Source organism: Vanessa cardui, chromosome 20, assembly GCF_905220365.1.
Source record: "Vanessa cardui chromosome 20, ilVanCard2.1, whole genome shotgun sequence".
NCBI lineage: Eukaryota > Metazoa > Arthropoda > Insecta > Lepidoptera > Nymphalidae > Vanessa > Vanessa cardui.
Window position 1 is genome coordinate 6,921,564 of NC_061142.1, and position 18,000 is coordinate 6,939,563.

General features: G+C 32.1%; 1 long non-coding RNA gene across 2 annotated transcripts in view; it reads right to left on the minus strand.

Moving 5' to 3' along the window:
- The window catches only part of LOC124538212, a 61,764-nt gene that overhangs the window by 31,137 nt on the left and 12,627 nt on the right, over positions 1-18,000 (minus strand). The window contains exons 2-3 of one of the 2 annotated variants that reach the window (XR_006966972.1): positions 12,241-12,382; positions 3,836-3,866 (exon numbers count right to left, since the gene is read on the minus strand). This is a non-coding gene — a long non-coding RNA (uncharacterized LOC124538212). Of the gene's footprint in view, positions 1-3,835; positions 3,867-12,240; positions 12,533-18,000 lie in introns of those variants that run through there. The other variant, XR_006966971.1, reaches the window with a different exon arrangement.

Sequence of the window (18,000 nt, forward strand, 5' to 3'; positions counted from 1 at the left end):
AGAATTAAACGTTAAAATTTATTAAAATTTCTTAAAAGGCGAGTCACGATATTTTATTTCTAGAGATAATAGAGCTAAGTTCTGTTGTTTTAAATACAGATGTAAGAAAATCCAGATTTTAAATCGATATCTAATTGGTTAATATAATAACCGACATTATTTTCAATTAAAACTTTTTTTACATCTCTTTAGTTATCTGTATTCTGACATACAAAGAAAAAAAATTAACGTTACGTTATTACTTCCCATAAATAATTCTGCAGTACACGAAATAAATAAATTAACCGCTTCATGATGTTGTGTTTAAAAAAAGATTATTTATAAGCATTTCCTTTTTAACGAAACGGGTAATCAACGTCATCTATCGGAGATAATGATAACTATACAGGCTTCTTGTTAGCCGTTAAGAGCCACCTGTCTCTTCGTACATGCACTACATTTAATTATAACAGCCTACGAGTTTTCAGTTATAATCAATAGATGTCACTATACCATTAGTTTTTATATGGTACAACCTTAAGGACAATTTTCTTTTTCATTTTGTAACATTATTTTATGCTTAATTTTACTATCGAATTAATTGGTATATTATGTAGAAAAAAAAAACAATAAAAAGTTTGTTTTACAGATAGGTATGAATAGTACAAGTAGTTATCTACTTTACGAATTCGATATTGTTGATAATATATAATTCTTTTTTTGTTATATGGACTAAAATTCTACGAAATGTGATGACGATTCCGAATGCATACGAAAAAAGTTATAATACAATACCTATATGTAAAATATAAATTTAAACAAACGAATATTTACTATTTAATCAGCCTATACTAAAATTTAATTTAAATTAGTTCAAGGTATATCAACTAATAAAATTTTTCGCTCAGTGAATCAGCAGCAATCGGATTCAACGAGGGAATAGCAGCCATTACGAGCGGGCATGATTTGCACAATGGCGGCTATTTTAAACTTTTATTAAACTTTTATTAAACACTTATTTAAGTTAAACGTGTGCTTATAAAATTGCATGTTATATTATTCTACAATTAAAAATGAATCGCTTATTACAAAAATGCATTATTCTACAATTCAACATAAATCGCTTAGTACAAAAAAAATCAAATATTTAAACTTTAACTTTCTGTTTTTAATTTAAAATAACAAATAAGTTTACGAAATTGAATCGATAGTACAACAGGCTGACAACTTTTTTTTTTTAATTTTTAGATGAGATTTACGGGTTAATAAGGAAATATGTGGAAAAACAAAACAAGGGCGGAGTCGTAGTGATAAGCGAGTCTTTTCATAAATGTTACGCTAAGATTATTCACTTAACATTCAGTAACTATGTCAGTAACTCTGGAAATATGAACTGGTTAATAATTATAAGTTTGTAAAGTATATATAAAATATCTAAATAACTGTGATTAAGTTTATAAACTATTCGAGATATGTTTGAAACGCATGTTTTCTTAATGAATTACTATTTGCAATTTATATTGATATTAATTTAAAATAATACATTAATAGCGTACATAAGTAGGAAATAGAATTTGAAAAGAAAAAAGAGTTTCAAATTTATCATCGTACTTATTTGATTCACGGTAGCCCTACCCAAGATACAGTCTCCGAAGGAGGCAAGATTTGGCGGGATGAGGGGAGGGCCTTCTCGCCACGTGCGAGCCTTGACCTTGAATGGCTTGTGTACGCCCGTCGCTAAATGCAGCTCACCACTTAATTTGATGCAGTGCTCGTTTGATTCGGTTATCTCAACGTCTCGTCATTCGTTAAATTATCTTTGTTCTGTTCATAGGTTTAAATGCTGACTGTATGCTGACAATAAAATAATTTCAACTGGAATATTCGCAGAGCTCAAAGCTCAAAACAAATTAGAATCTATAACTATGTAATAAAATTGGAGTGTCTGTTTGTAATATTAAAAAAACCGCTCTTTACAATGTTTGTCATCTTTCTGTCCGTTTGTTTGTTCCGTCTAATCTGTGGAACGGATTGCCCGGTTTCGACGGGATTTTCACTGGCAAAACGCTGATGTAATAAGGAGTAACTTATGCTACAACAATAACCTCTTTGTTAAAAACGCGCGCAAAGTCGAGGGCGAAAAAGATTATGAACAATTACAATGATCTAGGGCAATATGTATATATATACCTATGTCTTTATGAATAAAAACATAGGCACCAGACGAAATATAGATCAATTATTGGGTAACCTAGCTAAGCTAATTCAATAACCTGTATTAAGGCCAACCAGTCCTCTCCCCAAAGTAGAAATGATCGAAATGCATCAGAAATATTGTCTAGGTTATTAAAAGTGGTTTTAATATTCATCAGTGTAATAACTATGTGCTTATCAGCACGTTATCTATGAAACATGACAGCGGTGTATATTGACTGCTCATTTACGACGATACGAATCTATCGAAATAATAATATCATGATGAATGACTTGCGCGCATCTTCAACAAGCCGCTTAGAGCTATACATTTCAATGTTTTGAAGTATCGTTTATACATGTTATATAGAAGTTATACTTAAGTTTAATTTTATAATATTACAAGTGGCAACACTCTCACGTGAATGAAGACAATAATTACTTGATGTTTGGTTCAATAATCAGTGAAAGCGTTAATACAACGGTTAATACAACAGTACTCGATCACACTGCACTCATGATATTAGGGCTCTGAAATTAACAGGTCCCTTGTGGCCTACACTGTTCAAATATAAAAATGCATCCCGAAAGTCAGCCAGGGGCACGGTTATACGGTTAGTGCTGAAGTGGAATCGAATTGAGTAAAAACGCATTCAGTTTGACATTATGAATTGTAATGCGTACATAATTTGTTCTCAAGCTATTCCAGTCGAAAATGAATGACAATATATCGATTTAAAAGTTATAATCGAATTACGGAGACATCAAAACGATAACTATATCCATACAGAAGAAAGCCACTTTTAATTCATACTGTGTTTTTATGAATTTGCCTCATAACATTAAAATTGTTCGTTTTTGTTAATTTACTCGTATGGGGCAGCCAACAAATTATTTCAAGTAGAACAAGTGCTGGTAAACGGTAGTCCGGTTAATTTACTAAAACCTATCGTATTTTCTTTGTAACCTCACCTCGACCTCTAGTTAAGGTTATGACGTCAGGCTAATGATGCTCAAGATGATAAATTATATTTGTTAATATAAGTATTAAGGCTTCACTTGGTGTTGTTTACATTTGAAATATTTCATAGTATATTTGAGTCACTAATGTTAAACATTATTTTATGTTAACGTTACGGTACAATAAGATTCCATTCAAGATAAATATCATTCTAATAAGTTTTTTTTTCGAGTCTGAGAAGGTTTAGACATCAACTCAGTTTCTTTAAGTATACTCTTGCTATAAATTCTTGACTGCCGACGAATCCTTGGAAAGTTTCCAGACAGGAGAATTCACGTGGATTTTTATTTCTTATAAGATTTTTATTAAAATATATTTCTTTCGAGAAAACGATATCAGAAACTTCTATGTGAAGACAGTAATCTTTAAGGTTTCTCTAACAACGTCAGGTCATAAGTTTTGAATTTCGTTCAAAACTGGTTTTATCCGGTAAAAACAAAATGGCCTTAAGAATCATACAATAGCACAATATAATAGGATGACTGTGCTATTTATGGACTAATGAGACTTAATGACATCCCGTGCTTAAAAGAATGACCCTCGCCTTTTCTTTCTAAGTTTTGGTGCATAATTTTACTTTAGGTGTTTTTTTACTGTTCATTTTATTTACTTAAAATTAAATGTTTGTTAAATTAAACTTACTTGATTCAGCAATAATTCAGAGCAGAAGTTCCTGCAAAACATAAAAGATTTGTATGAATAAGATAAGTAAGCAGAGATAGAAAAATTTGGCCTGATAAAACCTCTAATGTTGGGTTTGTCAAGGCACGATATGTTTTGCCTCGGGTAATAATGACTAATGTAAGTGTAACATTATATTAGTTGCAATATATTGGAAACTGTAAATATTTGTCTGAGGATTAAACATACTGTCATAAGCACTGTTACTAGTTGAAAAGGTGGTCTGTTGAGTCAGATAGTCATCTGTTATTTTTATATTATCTGAAGTTTCTAATCTTTTTCCTATTTGATTGAATATGAAATTATTCATTGACTCAGACACAAAAAGTCACAAAATGTCTGTTTGGTTTTACAAGACTACAAGTTAAAAATACAATTATTATGTAGAAAAATATAATGTTCTGGCATTGACCACTCACCATCAGATCGTAGAGCTCGTCTACCTTCAAGTCATCCGTGATGAAAACAGAAATTAGTATAATTATCTGCTAAATATGCACATGATTTCACATAAACAGATCCTACGTTTTGCTTTACAGCGCTTTGAATGCATTCCAGCGTACACCAGCAACATAAAGATGTTCATATCTTAGATCTGTTGATGTTTATTTTAAAAGATGCAGTACTTTAAAAATATTTATAAGGATAATTAACATTTGCTTCGTGTGTTAAATTTTTAGTTGCGTTTCGATATTTAACTTTTTGTATATAACCTGAGTCGATGAATAAGTTGTGACGTAGCCTTCATTTTTGTATTTTTATGCATTATTTTTTTTCCAATTTTCTAAATCTCATGATGACATTGGTTATCATTCTAAAATAAGGGTTGTTTGTTTTATAATTTACCCAAAAATGTGCGTTGGTTCTTTTATCATTAAAACCATCTTATTATTCATTAAATTACTAACTATTATCCGACATTTACATACAGGTTCTCCGTAAGGACGAAAAAAGTAGGTAATAAGCTAGAAACTCTCTTTTCCTTATAAAATACCTAAATAAAAATAAAATTTAATCAATTAAGATTTTTCCGAGCACTTTTAATTCGCCATTTTGCAGAACTAACTAACTAACTATTTTTTAAAGTTACCAGCGGTTCGAAATGTAGATCCTACAGAGAAGAACTTATAAAATATTTTAACTTTAATTAACGACCCTTTGTTAATTAAAGTTCTCTTTAAATCTTTTCCCTAAAAGACTGAAGTCCTAGATAAAAAACGACTCTAAAACATGTCAAGACGAGATTGATACGTTAGGTAATATATTCGTTGGTCACAAAGAAAAATAGATGACCATCGTTCGTTCGTTCGTTCGTTGGTCGTTGATTTATGTTTGAAACTAATGATTAAAATGATATGGTTATACCATCATGCAGAAACAGAGGCTTAAAGTAAAGCAACTGAGTAACTGTATTGTTAATTTATACACAATAGTATTTATGATAAATGTTAATATTTATACATTCGTCCAAATTACGCACACAACCTTAAAAGTTAGAGTTGGGAGTTTGGGACAAATAACGACATTACATAAATATTTTACACTTGCACTAATTTTATACCGTCCGTTTGGGTGGAACTTCTCCTTTTTCCCAATATTAAACATTTTTGTGTTATTCTTTTATGCCAATTTATTACATTTTATTAATATATAAGTAAGAAAAGCGAGAGATACAAAAGTCTTAAATTATAAACATCTGCATCCAAACATTATCAGTCAATCAAACAAATAAGTAGTAACTATTTTACTGTTTTATCAAACAAGGGTAGTAAGCCACCTACTTAGGATTACGTTTTTATCATTATGAGTAGTATTAAATAATTCAAACGAAATACAGTAACGAGAGTCGCAAAATGTTGTTATGTTAATATCTTGATGCTTTGAATCAAAGCTCGTAATTAATGAAGGCACGTGCATGCAATACAACCTCTTTTTAGATAAGTTAATTATATTAAAATAAATCTCAATAACGGAGGCTTGATTAATTAAGAAACGTAACTAATGTAAGACGTGACGCGTTAAGTCTCGACAAATTAGCAGTGGTTACCGTATTTTGTTTTGAATTTTCAGGAAATCCTAAAAATAGACTTCTAGGGCTTTTGCGTCATCTACCCACGCCGGGGTGTGGAGGGGGTGGAGGGGAGGCAGGATGTAAGCGCATGCGCTTCCTTACCGCCTACGTAATGTCAAAGGGCAGACCCGGGCGAGCTGGATCCTAGGAACCGACGCGGACTAGATTGATTTAACAACTTGTACGCTGAATTTTGTAATCGATAGCGACTAAATTTTTTACCTTTAGGTTTTTCCAACAACTGACCGTCTTTATATGTAAGTATATATAATTTATACAGGATAATTGTATACGTTTACGTAATATATTTAGCAATTCATACCGCCTTTAATGTTATTTTTAGTAAAAACCATTGTTGTTTTATTGTTATACAATTAGCATGCTCATATTAAAACCCATTCATTGTCAGAGGGTAGTCATTGTGACTCTGTGGTTAAGTGGTTTTTATTTTACTGCCATTTTGTTGTTTATATATTAATTGATGATTTTTTGACTTAGTGTGACTTTAAATTAAATAGAGCCGCATTTTTTAGTATCGTTAACTGGGGAAATATTTCTAATGGACTGGAAGATGCCCGTTCTTAATATAACGATGAAGATGATGATAAAAAGTTACCAAAATCTTATAACAACTATTAATATTATATGCTAAAAGTCGCAATATCGCAATAACAGTTTATATTTTTTAAATCAATAAATTCGCGTTTAAAAAACTAAATAGTTCATAGTATTATTTTTTTTTAATTAAAATAAGCAAACGTCCAATTATAACTGTTTATGTTCGTTTGAGGTTGAGGCTTATGTTTTAGCCTTTTATGCCTTTAAATATGAATTTTCGAAAGCTTTGGTTTCTAAGAAAGATAGAATAATTATTTTTATCTAAGTAATTTACACTCATTTAAAATTCAATTTCATATGTCTTCGAAAAATTGTAACTCAAGCTATCAGTGCGGTGGAAAACCAACTTCTAACAAGATGATAATTTATAAAACAATAAAAGGGATCGTGAAGCGACATTTAGTTTCGATGAAACAGCGACACGCGATCCATCTCAACAAAGGGACGGGCATCTGACAAATGCACACAAAAGGTCAAATTCCCGCCTGCCATTACGACTCCATAAAACGTTCTGTTTAAAAATTGCCAGCAAACGTGCAGACGAGTAAAACAGAAATAAATAAGCAAGCGCTGGCAGCGCTGTTGCTAGGCGCGTTCAAGGTCTCCTGCCCCTCCCCATCAGCGCGCATGTGCAAGCTGCACTCGCCAGACGCACACACGTACGATCGCACACATACCCATGTGCTAGCTCAAGAGCTAGCTCTCCAAGTGCTCGCTCAAATCGACGTATATTTATCTGATTACATTTAAAACAATTATTACAAAGGTATTCATCCACATGTATCCATGTACATGAACACCAATGCCAATAATCACAATTAACATTACATACGACAGTCATTGTTTTTTTTTATACTTATTTTTATTTAAAAAATATGCGTCCAATATTTCATTAGTTTCAAACTGCGCTTAGGATTCATTATACAATTTTAAATCACAGTACAAAACAACATTGACAAATAAGGCATATGACTCAATACAAAAATACACGTATACATATGTCTACAATATTTATTTTTCAATTATAGATGACGTTGACGATAATAGAAAACGTGTGTTACACGTTCGATACCAACATTGTATCATCGAATAGCTGCCAGCTCTCGCGCTACGTCCACAAGCACACACAACCTACGTAGAGTACAGACACGTGCAAACTTAAAGGGTTCACGTATGTGTGCGATAGCTGATTAATAACATGAGATATTCTTGGTTTTGTACGGAATCGCTTTAAAATTTCAAACAGCGTTAATAATAGATAGTTTCTATGATAAATAATTTTTCAATGTTCAAGCACCGCATATGGAGTGATATTTACTCGTGCTTGTACACATATCTGCTTAAATATAGATTTTTAATATTTAAAATGTTGCCCTTGCAAATATTTAATGATTTTAAGGTTTTGTTCAAATTTTCGTATGGGCATAAAATGATATTTTTTTTTTTACGATTTCGGTATGTTTGGGCAGTACAAGATCAGCTTTTGTCAGGTCTCTTGACAAATATGTGAATCTGTTGTAATGAAACTATAACGTTTATAATGAACCCATCGCTAAATTAAACTTGATATGTCGTCAAAATATATTACGCGAAATCATTAGCGGACGAATAACATATATAACCTTGGGAAATTCAAATTCTATAGAATATTACAACGCGTATTTTTTTTAAATAGACCTATAAAAGTAAAATAACAGCTCATTCATTTATTTTCGACATACAAAACATATATTCTTAGTCAACCTTACTTAATTCTATTCATGTATGAAAATCGGGCACTGAAAAATCTGAATCAGAACTAAGAATTCACATTTATTATTTTTATATGTAATATATAAAAATAATAATTTAAATTATACCTAATCATAATTCTGGAATCAATAAAATCGATCTTAATTTTGAAAAACGAAGCTAAAAAAATAAACAAATGAGTATGTATTTAATGTATCACAAACATTGGGCCTTTGCCAATTATTGTAAAAAAAAACCTTTCCTTTCCACGGCACGTGTAAAATTTACAATATTTGAATGAATTCTCTTATCACCGCTATGCGAAGTGTATGGTTGAAATTCATTTAAGCAAATCAATGCTATGGGATGGATATGCGAGTCGATTTATTCGCGTAGTGGAAAAAAAATAAACATATTATAGGTACAAGTGCTTTTATTCTAGATAACTAGATGAATCTAGGAATTCGTGATGCTAATTTTAATACCGATCTGTATACAATTATTGAACAAAATTTACGATTTATGAAATCTTATGAAAGGAGCGAGTTATTTCTTTATAATTATAAATATTATAAGAATATTTAATACAACGATTTCCGAAAACGACGATATCTACAATATGACAAAGGACTTTTCTAATATTTTTTTGAAGGCAGACAAGGAAATTTGCTCAGATGGCAAAATTCACCTACACCGATAACAATGGAATAATGAAAAAAAAACCTAACACCATCAATGCAGAGTGAGCCTCCTGTAACTGTTTATAATAATTACTTTTCAACCCGAACCATAATATATAGGGAATTCAATTTATGTGGTAGAAAACGTATAAGTCTCATAGTCGATACATATACAGATGGGCTTACTCACGCAGTTCCGGTATAACTTAAAATATAATAGTAAAACTTAAAATTTGAAAACTAGCAGGTACCGAGGTTTTGAGTAGTTAATGTCTCCGCAATTGTTATAGTATTTTGTACGTAGCTCGTGTACGAACGTAGAATTTTTGAAAATATATCATATGTAAAATATTTGTTTCTGTATAAATATTAAATTAATTTATATTTAACTATGTGAAATTTTAAACTTAACAAACATAATCATTCTATAACTCTTTTCTAATAAGAAATAAACAAATATTGTTGCTTTATTTCAAAATAAATACGTTTATTATAGAATAATTCGAAGACTTCCGAATCCACAAATGTTTATGGATAAACTTTTTTACTATAAAAGTTATTAATTATTTTATTTATATTTAAAATACATAACCTTTAAAATAAAAAAAAATGAAAAATTTCAATACTTCATTCAATAAAAAATCCACTAACTTCGTTACACAGCTAATGCATAGTCTAACTCCCCCCAGGGTGAAGAAAGTAACCTTTGAAATGTCAAACGCGATTGAAACGACCTTGTTTACCTAGTCACCTACTTACTTATTTACAAACTACCCTCTCTTTCTCACCCTACTGCACACGCAATGGGGAGATTTGTGGGGTTGTTGATTAAATAGTACGCAACTATTAAATTACATTATGTACAATCGCGCCTCGAATATCGTTTAAAAATTGTTAAATATTTCAATAGATTCTGTGAATTCAAATTAAAATAAAAAAAAAGTTATTAAAGTCAGTCAATTCGTTAGAAATTTATATATGACCTTTTTTATAATATTGTTTTGAAATAAAATATAGCCTAATGTATAGAAAAAAAAACAACAGCTCACTGCCTACAAACTAAAGTTTAATTAGGTATATCACGGTCTCGACTCATGATGGAACAATCCACCGGCGATTGTTTCTGTCTACACGTGCCGAGACGTCACAAAATGATCAACTTACGGCAATTTATAGCATTGATATTTAAACAAGTCAAATTAAAAAGTATAATTATAACGAACTATTTTGTAAACACAAGTAAATTAATTAAAACTTACATACATAAAATATTGTTTTAAATAAAGCAGACCGCAAATATTAACATGACTCTTATAGTTGTGACTAATGTTGTTGTATAATGTAAATAAACATAAACGATCAGCCATATTGGCCGCCATGTTTGTGACGATACGTCAATGTGACGTGACCGTCAGCTGATATTGTTGATAGCGCTATTGCACAAGCTCATAGAGCCACGCTCATGCGAACTTGTTTTATTATTTTCCGTGAAGGTTCTATATGATAAGTATAAACGTATGTCGAACCAAAATACTACGTGAACGAGAGCCAATAACTGTACCAATTTACATACGTTTGATCCAGTTTTAGATCGAATAATGAACAATGGTTTTGTATACAGCTTTGTTATTGAATTGCATGCTCAAATGTGAGCAAATTCCTGAATATTTGCTACAAAACTTTGTTACTCATTTTGAAATATTGTTTATTATACATATTCAATTATCATATAAACCGTATTAAATACAAATTAAAACAAAATACGTTTTGCTGATTATAATTATTAGTTTGGTGATTGATATTCAGGCTTCGCGGGTACGGGTTCAAGGTAATTTAGCCGTGTGGGAGGCCCCCGGGCCAAAACTTTTAATACATCAGTTACATACTGTACCTCGATACAATAATTTTACATAAAGTTTTGAAGTTATAAATATTTTGTACGTTAAATGGGCTTCTTAGATACATTTTCTCAAGAAGAAACACTTTTAGAATTTGGTATATTATATGTATATATATTATAGTATTTTGAAGCTTTTCGTTAACAATTGATTAGAAAATATTAATTCGTACATTTAAATATATATGTTTTATAAAATTGAAATGATTTGTATCGATGTGTTGAAGTGTTTATATAAAGTTTATACCTATAATGGAAGTAACACATCTCTTAAAATGTATTAAAAGCAAAATGAAGTAGTGTTACAAACATATTTATATATTATATAAAACGGCAATTATTACAGATTATTTCACAATATGATAAAATGGAACCCATAATTTCTACGTACAAAATTGTGTAACAGTAAGCCAATAGTAACACCCATTATACACTGCCGACTTCGCCATTGTTATACTGTTGCGTCATTTGAACTTTTTTATAAAATTAAAAAATATATATAAGGCAGAAAACGAAATACATAATTTTAATTACTTGTATTTGTCGGAACAATGTGAACAAAATGAATAATTGCGGTCGAACACTAGTAGTGTTCAAATAAAGCAGCCTGCCAAAGCTAGCGTCGGCTGGGATCACCCGATTGCCTTGAACTTGTGTGTTCGACATTTTTTGCCGACTCCACAACAGGATACGACGCGGTGTATCAGTCTCTTGGCCCTTATTCTTGATGCCCTTGATTGGCCTTAGAAATTTTTGGCAGCCATTTTGAAAGCGAAACTTGAAATAGTTTTCTTTGCATTCTTGAATTTTTTGAAAACATTTTTGTTCTTTTTTCAAATATACATACATATAAGGCATTAAGAACAATTCGTCCTTTTTTGTTGCTAAGCGCAACGATGATGTGCCTTTTACATAAACATCTTCACCTAGCGCAGTGTTTTCAAAACGTGACGATAATATTTCATTCATTTATGTCATATCATATCTGTTCTATTTGCAAAACAATGTGAAGCAGATAAAGACGTTCAAAGTAATTCATAAACTGACCGCCACGAATGCAAGCTGTTGTCTATTTAAGACTTAGTTGGGTATGTCTAGTCTAAAACAAATATGGCCACTACGACAAGTAATATGACGCCTTCAAACGCTTCCCCGTAGAAAAGCAAATTGTACATTGATTTTTGTTATAGTACCTTAACTTATTGGAGCTATCCATTAAAAAATATATTTAAACATTTCGAAGGATATAAATTGCGCAAACGACACGTAGATTCTCTGCTTACCTACATTTTCACGATAAAAAATAGCGTGGACTCCGAACGAGATAAATGATCGGTATATAAGTACGAATGTATAGCTTACTGCTTACCAGTAATTTTCGCGTCAGGTATTGCATAACTGGAACCGGGTGACGGGTCTCGTGCGCCAGAGAAATGCACATGGTGTTCACCGGCAGAATTCCGACACGTCGCGGTACGATCGCAACTTTGCACACTGCTCTTTCGCGTCACCTGGAAGGACCAGAGGGCGTTTGAGAGCCTTAAATTTTCGGATGGTTGTATTAATTTGGCGGTTAATGGTTGGACATCGTAAGGAGTTTCGCGATGCGATGTGCAGCGTCGTTGTCGAGGTACTGACGGCGGGCCGGCCGCGTCGCCGGCCGCTCCTGCATTGCGGCGCGCAGTCGCACTCGCTCGCGCATGACCTTGGCATTGAACTTGGCAATGGGCCGGCGCGGGCCGAGGGGCGCGTGGGTGCGGGGCCCCGCCCGCGGGGCTGGTGATGCACCGGCAGCTGCACCGCCCCTCCCGCCGCCATCCTTCCGCCTTGCCGAGATCACCTCGACCAACCCTTCTCCCATTTTAAATTTAGTGCTACGGTTTGAGCCTGTTTCGGAATTATTAATGAAAGCTAACCAGGACATAAGTGGAGATTTAATTAAAAAGAAACAGTTATGATATACGTAGTATGAAATGATTCAAATTATTGCATAATTGCGTAATTTCTAAATAAGTATCGTCGTTGTAGGTAATTTAAAAATAGAAGATTACTTACATGGCCTTGTTAAGCTGAACATTTATTAGAAATTAGTATGTAAATAACTAAATGCTATGTAAAATGTGATCGAAACGTAAATATAAATAACGAAAGTTCGATTTAAATTAAACAATTTAAATCCATCGATTCATTCATCGCTGTACCCGTAATTTCCGATTACGTATTCCCGATTACGTTTACATTACCAGAAGCGTCAGTAAACGTAATGGATTTCATGTACGAATGGATCTAGAATTTCTGGATGAATTCTCGTATAACAATATCGGATATCTCCATTGAGTTACAAAATGAGTTACTCGGGTGATGCCTGATGGCGTCTTCCTACACGACGGGTGGAGGTGGTTAAATGAGAGATCGATGCGGAACGCGCATGCGTGAATCCGCTACAGCCTTCCTGGGCTTGGGAACTATCGAGCCCGTCACAACTTCATCGCTACATTATATGTAGTGTCCGTTTTCATTACCATTGTAAATGAATATGTAAAACATATGACTCACCTTTCATTTAATTAATAATTGCGATAGATTAACATACATATATATATTGTTTTGATCTGATCATAAAATAAATGGAATATAAATTGCATATTAGAATATAATATGGACATTAAAAAAAAGAAAACATAATACCTTGTATATATTAAGTATTACAAGATTGTACTACAAAGAAAAACGAAATCGCGAACTGCAAGTAGACCATATTGTTTCAATGTGACGTTATATCGTAATATCAATATACTCGGAAAGCGTATAATTTAGTTAAAACACGTGTTCAAAATGGCAATCATAGTCTTCCAAACAAAACTTGTAAATCAATAACGTTATCGTCTAGATAAATTGTAATCGGTTATCATCAAAGATAAGCCAGTTTGCAGATCACCATAAATTATAATGTGCTTTGCATACTATGTACTTTAGAAAAGTTATTTAATGGAAAGATACTCTATTGCAATGTGCATTATCTTTAGAAGTCTATTAATAATATCATTTTTAATTGAAGGTAAATATAAAGTAAACAATCCATTGCTGGGCTTGTTTACATGTTTAAAAGAACGAGTAGTTTTATCCACCAAGCTACTCCACTCCGAGTTTTAATTAGCTTTAATAATAAAGAAATCTTCATTGTATTCGAAATGAAAAATAATCATTGTAAATGTATTAGTTTGATATGCAAAGTCAAAAATCCTGTGTGCTCAAAACGTGTCACAATTTTGCAGACTTGTGGGTGGCCTTGTCCTTGCAGGAATCGATAGGCGCGCGCCCTACACCAGCTGAGCCCTGCCATACATTCTAAGCACCAAAACTTGTACAATTTTATTTGAATATATCACTTATTAACACTGCATTAGAATCTATAATCGTATTTACCGTCCCGTTATACAAATCTCAATTTATAATCCTGTTTATTTAAATTGTTACTTGCGAGAATACAGTCCCATAGCTTTTGTGTGAACTTTACACTGGGAAACAATTAGGTTAATATATATTTGGGACAAATGTTACGCTATATTTTTATTACGACTTTATATTAAAATTTCTTCTTGTTATAAAATTTTTATTCAATAACACGTACTATAGAGCCTATTCCACATAATTCCAAGAATTAATAAATATAACGTAGAGATCAATGTAATATTTGAAGTACTATAAGAATCAATATCAGGAAGCTTTTACAATTTGCGACTGGTAATGAATAGGTACTAGTAATAAGTACTGCTCCGTGTCTACTAAATAATAATGTTCTACCCCTGTTACCTACTAATAGTTATGTGTGTAATTTCCAACACCGCATTGAAGCATAATGTCTGCATCCCATCAATTTATTGGAGCAGGCTTCCATTTTGCAGTGAGACGTAAATAAAACGATGACTGGATATATTTTTCGTGCATTAAGAATATTTCGTCTATGAGCAGATAATATTGAAATCTATAAAAAGAGCGCATTCCATCAGCCCACTTCGCGATACCATTCCCTCACGTCACGAATTATATGACACTAAGGTCGAATCGACCCTCATTTATTTTATTTGCAATCCAATGTAAATTTGATCAGCATACCTGATTAACACCACTTCATCAATTCTGTATAGACGGACATATATACACATATATATAATACATATATATAACACTAAAGGCAGTAAGATATATTATATTACGAGAAAAATCATTATTACATACACGACAGACATTTTTCTATTTTTATTAACGTGTTAATGGAGATGTAAATATTAAATTTCTTTGTATTCCGTTTATCGCCGTTGACATTTAAATAATCTTAATGTTTATCGAAAATATAGTAGATTCCATACTATATTTTCGTAGAGGAGGTAAAGGCTTGTTACTTTCTAAAATATTAGAGTATTTTCTCACTACACATTTTCGTCTTATTTTTGTTTATATTAACTAATTTCATCGTTTCATTTCATGTTTTTTTCAATTTTTAACTTTTTAATTTTTCTATAATAATTTCGCTAAGTCCGTTACGTAGTATTAATTATTTTAATATAAAAAATTGTGAATACTACTCGGATCCACACCCAGATCATCGCCGTATTCGTTTTCTCGATTTCCACCCGGGAAATCGAAAAAAAAAGAACTAGGATATAACTATATTATAACTGTATCTGTATTTACACCGGCTCACTGGACCTTCAAACTGTAAGTATTTAAATATATAAAATTAAAAAAATATATATCGTTCACGCTGAACAATTTCTCTTGTCCCGTTTTAAAGTATTATTTGTAGTTTACGTGGAGATACATTAGTTAAGTGCACCCTAGTTTTGGAAATCAATTTGTTTTCCTACTTTTATTATTTATAATTATTAAGAACAAGAACGACACTATCGTTATCGTACTAATACGAATCTGTATAAGACCATTGTTAACTTATAATATATACAATGGAATAAGAGTTAATATCGCTTAAGGTAGCGAGGATAATACGACAATGAATAAGGTTGAGTTATTTTAGTATACCAGTTTACCCAATAAATACATAATACGATACACAGCGCTTATTCGCTGCCTTGTGAAGTGTACTAATATTATACACGTGAAACTAACTCATGTCTATTTGTTACGCTTGCACGAGTAAATCACTGAACCGATTTGATGAATTTATGATGTCTGAAGCAAGCTTGAACCCAAGAAGGGCAGAGGCTACTTTATATAGTGTTACTCAGTGGTAAGGCTTTATACAAATTCGTTTTGGTAGTTTGGTACTCACCAGAATATCTGATATTTGGGGCGATATTCCATGAAGCCATATCTGGTATTGATGTGTTCCGGTTTAAAGGGTGTGTGAGTCAGTGTAACTATTGTGCCTGCCTGTGTTAGAAAAAATATCTTAGCTCCCAAGGTTGGTGGCGTATTGGTAAAGTTAGGGATGGTAGTATTTCTAAATGCGTCAATTTCTATGGGTGGTGGTGGCCACTTAACATCAGGTGACCTATTTGCCGAACCCTGACCTATTACATAAATCTAAAATATGCCACTAATGCACGGGGAAAAGTAAGTTATATAAAGGCTAATCTTTCAAGTAAAACCAATAAAATATTTTTTCAAACTTAAATATATTCTAAACATGTATAAGTAATAAATTAAAGCGCCGAAAATCAGGTTAACTTTATGACAGCGATTTCAGACAGCTTATTTGGCTCTCATTCAAGAAAAATATTTTGTCAGACTTCAAGCATATACTAAGTTAGCCATCGCCATTTAAAGGAGACTAGGTCAGTGGGATTATTCAATTTTCACAAAGAATATTCTTTAAATATAAATTTCTTGGGTAGTAAAATATTCATATATGTAGGTAGTCATGAATTTCCAAGAATAACTTGTAATAAAGAGTTCATATGCTGCTGGAAAGCTCCGCCATATTTTCATATGTTTAACTTAGATACCGCGAGGAAATCGGACCGGTTGTATAATATTCTACCAAATGGAACCATCACTCCCAATCGTTGTTAACTATGTTTCAATATCCTACAAACACGACGCGATGCATTTGCTCTTTTAGCAATTAGCCATAAGAAATGGTCAGTTTTAAAACACTATAACGTGCCTACATATAATATATCGTTGTGTAATTTAGAAATCAATATATTAAGAAGTATTAATATGAAAAAAGAACCGCGTCTTTTTCAAAAATAAATTTGTTTTCACTTTAAATAGTCATATATATATTTTAAATACAAAAATATAAGTTGGCTTTTATAAACTGATATACATCAAAAGCACGAATAATTCGGGGTTCGGTAAAGGAAGATTGAACTTTATAGTATTCAGTAGACATACTTGCTAATTCTTTCTACGGTGTTATATTGTATCACTAAACCAAAGAGGCAGTCTGACTTGCCTAGGATGGAATAGAGACTGCATCTTTGTATATATACACTTATGTATTTAAATAGGTCCTGCGTGGTTGGTCTCACGTGAGATTGGGTTTTTGGATTGGGCCATCATCGCTTAGGAAGTATTATATCAGAAAAAAGACATTTTAATTCAACGAATATCAACTTCTTAGATGACTATCTCGTATAGACAAATAGATTTTGATCTTCTAATGTTTTTAATTCTTGTCTGGTCCTCCTGACTTAAAAAAGCTGTAGATCAGGGGTCCTCAGTTTATACTTATAAAAAAAATCTCTTAACCGAAATCGTTGAGGCAAAATATACTATTAAACGTTAACATTAAACTTGTTTCATATAACGAACGGAAACGGAACAATTAAAACTTAACTCTAATTAATAACTAAACTTAATCAAATACCCATATAATATGATTTAATACACAACACTATAAAATATTTTGCTTTAAGCATTCACATATATATTTAAATGTTGTTATAATCACTGATATTTCAATTTGAAAACAAGTTTATGTTACCTCAATGTGACGTCAGTTTGCCTAGTCATGAACATTGAGCAAAGAAGTCTCATAGAAAAACCCATGCTATAGTTCAAAACAAAGATTTATAATGCTAACAAGCGAATCGCCCGGCCTCGAACGGGTAGCGCTGACAATAAGTACTTAGATACAGATACACGTATAGTGTCGCGGAAT